This window comes from Camellia sinensis, chromosome 6 (genome assembly GCF_055761805.1).
Source record: "Camellia sinensis isolate YWXY chromosome 6, ASM5576180v1, whole genome shotgun sequence".
NCBI lineage: Eukaryota > Viridiplantae > Streptophyta > Magnoliopsida > Ericales > Theaceae > Camellia > Camellia sinensis.
In genome coordinates, this window is record NC_138966.1 from 167,960,245 (window position 1) to 167,964,151 (window position 3,907).

Sequence of the window (3,907 nt, forward strand, 5' to 3'; positions counted from 1 at the left end):
GGGGAGCAAAAGCCATACAGCTGTCTAAAAATATCTGCAAAAGCAGATGAACAGCAATCGGCCGGCCAAAAATGCCATCTTGGCCAAACAAAGTGCCGACCGGCACAAAATAGTGCTGGCCGGCAACAAAGAGTGCCGGCCGGCAAACTATATTGCCGGTGGCAGCAAAAACCAGCCGGTGGCATCTAGCCACTGCCGGTGAAGGGTGGGGATGGTCTACAAGCCCCACTCTGCCTCTCAAAGGCAAGATGGAAGTGTTTGGTGCAAAACCAGACACTAAACGGTCGAGTTCGGGGATCCTGAGGCAAGGCGCGTGAGCCGAGACCTCCGGGAACTCCAAACGAACACAAACATGGATAATCACCGAGTGTCCAAACGGTGACGTCCAAGTCTTGAGGACGGTCAAAAATGGGGTGTCTACAGATAGTTCACAGGATTATGCAATTCACACCATGTATCGCATTTCACTACATTCTTCATCGATATGAGAGCCGAGATATCTGTTGTCGAGAGTTGTTTAGTTTTTTTGTGAGATGCATCACATGAGCGTGCTCTCTTTGTTCGAGTTCCTTGGCGCAATTCGCGCCGGGGTTTGTTGTTTTGTTGAGGAATGGCACTCGCCGCCCCCAGAGGGTCCCCGGGCGCAGTTTCAATGAGTGGCAACATGAGGGAGCCGACGGCCTACCTTCTGCTTCCCCAACGGTAATATGACAAGTTCGCGGGTCTTTCTACTACGCAGGCAGGTTCGCCTATGGAAACTTTGTTACGACTTCTCCTGTCTCTAAATGATAAAGTTCAGTGGACTTCTCACAACGTCACCGGCAGTGAACCGGCCAAGTCGTCGTGATCCGAACACTTCACCGGACCATTTAATTGGTAGGAGCGACGGGCGGTGTGTAAAAAGGGCATGGACATAGTCAATGCGAGCTGATGACTCGCGCTTACTAGGAATTCCTCGTTGAAGACCAACAATTGCGATGATCTATCCCCATCACGATGAAATTTCAAAGATTATCCGGGCTAGTCGGCCAAGGCTGTAGACTCGTTGAATACATCAGTGTAGCACGCGTGCTGCCCAGAACGTCTAAGGGCATCACAGACCTGTTATTGCCTTAAACTTCCGTGGCCTAAAGGGCCATAGTCCCTCTAAGAAGCTAGCTATGGAGGGTCACCTCCACATAGCTAGTTAGCAGGCTAAAATCTCATTCGTTAACGAAATTAACCAGACAAATCGCTCTACCATCTAAGAACGGCCATGCACCACCACCCATAGAATCAAGAAAAAGCTCTCAGTCTTTCAATCCTTACTATGTTTGGACCTGGTAAGTTTTCCCGTGTTGAGTCAAATTAAGTCGCAGGCTCCACTCTTGGTGGTGCCCTTCCGTCAATTCCTTTAAGTTTTAGCCTTGTGACCATACTCCCCTTGGAACCAAAAAACTTTGATTTCTCATAAGGTGCCAGCGGAGTCCTAAAAGTAACATCTGCTGATCCCTGGTCAGCATCGTTTATGGTTGAGACTAGGACGGTATCTGACTGTCTTCGAGCCCCCAACTTTCGTTATTGATTAATGAAAACATCATTGTCAAATGCTTTCGCAGTTGTTCGTCTTTCATAAATCCAAGAATTTCACCTCTGACTATGAAATATGAATATCCTCGACTGTCCCTGTTAATCATTACTCTGATCTCGAAGGCCAACATAACAGGATCGCAATCTTATGATGTTATCCTATGCTAATGTATCCATAGTGTAGGCTTACTTTGAGCACTCTAATTTCTTCAAAGTAATAGCGTCAGAGGCATGATCAGGCCAATTAAGACTAGGAGTGCATCGCCGGCGAATGGACGAGACGACCGGTGCACACCTGAGGTAGATCGGTCGACCCAACCCAAAATCCAACTACGAGCTTTTTAACTGCAACAACTTAAATATATGCTATTGGAGCTAGAATTACTGCGGCTGCTGGCACCAGACTTGCCCTCTAATGGATCCTCGTTAAGGGATTTAGATTGTACTCATTCCAATAACCAGACTCAAAGAGCCTGGTATTGTTATTTATTGTCACTACCTCCCCGTATCAGGATTGGGTAATTTGTGCATCTGCTGCCTTCCTTAGATGTGGCAGCTGTTTCTCATGCTCCCTCTCCGGAATTTAACCCTAATTCTCCATCACCCGTCACCACCATAGTAGGCCACTATCTTACCATCGAAAGTTGATAGGGCAGAAATTTGAATGATGCGTCGTCGGTACAAAGGCTGTGCTATCTGTCGAGTTATCATGAATCATCAGAGCAATGGGCATAGATCGCATTGACCTTTTATCTAATAAATGTATCCCTTCCAGAAGTTGGGGTTTGTGGCATGTATTAGCTCTAGAATTACTGCAGTTATCCGAGTAGTAAATACCATGAAACAAACTATAACTAATTTAATGAGCCATTCGTAGTTTCACAGTCTGAATTAGTTCATAATTACACATGCATGGCTTAATCTTTGAGACAAGCATATGACTACTGGGAGGATCAACCAGGTAGCATTCCTTTTTTACGACGCTAGCACTGTATAAGCCTGATCGACAGAGTCGGCACGGTCAGAGGCAGGCACGGCCATAGCCCGCAACAAGCAACCAATGCTTGGCAGGGAAATGAAGGTCGAAAACCACGTGTACCCGCACAAGGCTCTGAATTCGAGAGCACGAGTATAACTGCCCGCGAGCAATGCTATTGACACAGCAACGTGAGGACAACATGGAAAACAAGAGATACTTTGGGGTTCACCCAGCACCACAAGGTGGCGAGAAGAATATAGGCACATGATTCAGACTGAATTCCTTTTCGTTAGGTAGACAACATAGGAACCCACGCGAGGCAGAAGGCAAAATTTTGCCTTCAAGCACGAATAAAGAGGAATGCACCAGAGGAGTTTGTTGCCCAAGTAGGGATCCATCCAACTCGCACAAACCAATCACAACTCACGCGCCAGGGCGTACACTATGCACCAGCCCCCTAAAATGAATCACACCCAAAGGACTAAGAAGCTAGACGAACGTGCGAAAACATTTAGAGAAGCTGAGCGAGCACTGGTTAGCGCGACTGCAAATTACAAAGGGAACAGAAAACTTGCAAGGGATATACTTTTCGCAACAAGCTTCCACTAGGAAAGTAGATGCTACTCGTTCGTAAGTCAAAGCCACCCAAATGGCAATTACCCGGGGGACATGCTTTTCGCAAGGCATCTTCCACTAGGGAAGCGCAGGCAACTTGTAGGCAAGTCAAACCCAACCTAACAACAATTACTCAAGGGACATAACTTTTCGCAAGGAGCTTCCACTAGGAAAGCATTGGCAACTTGTAGGCAAGTTAAAGCCAGCCTAATGGCAATTAACTGAGGGACATAACTTTTTGAAAGGAGCTTCCACTAGGAGAGCGCAGGCAACTTGTAGGAATCCCACGAATGCACCAGTGGAGTTCGTTGCACAGGTAGGGATCCGTCCAACTCGCACAAACCAATTACAACTCATGTGCCACGACGTACACTATGCACCAGCCCCCCAAAATGAATCACACCATGAAAGACTAAGAAGCCCGACGAACGTGCGAAAACATTTAGAGAAACTGAGCAAGCATCGGTTAGCATGACTGCAAATCACAAAGGCAACAAGTGACTTCCGAGGGACATAATTTTTGCAACAAGCTTCCACTAGGAAAACATAAGCAACTTATACGTAAGTCAAAGCCAACCTAGTGGCAATTACTCGAGGGACATGTTTTTCGTAAGGAAACTTCCACAAGGGAAGGCAGACAACTTGTAGGCAAAAGTCGATGCCAACCTAATAGAAATTACCAGAGGGACATACTTTTCAAAAGGAGCAGGGCAAGCTAGGCTGTTGACAAAATCGTAAGCAGGC

General features: G+C 46.7%; 2 pseudogenes; both read right to left on the minus strand.

Moving 5' to 3' along the window:
- Nucleotides 1-342: 342 nt before the first annotated feature.
- LOC114301633 (5.8S ribosomal RNA) lies at nucleotides 343-515 on the minus strand (annotated as a pseudogene).
- Nucleotides 516-726: 211 nt separating this feature from the next.
- On the minus strand, nucleotides 727-2,533 carry LOC145794544 (18S ribosomal RNA; annotated as a pseudogene).
- Between the last annotated feature and the right edge of the window lie 1,374 nt (nucleotides 2,534-3,907).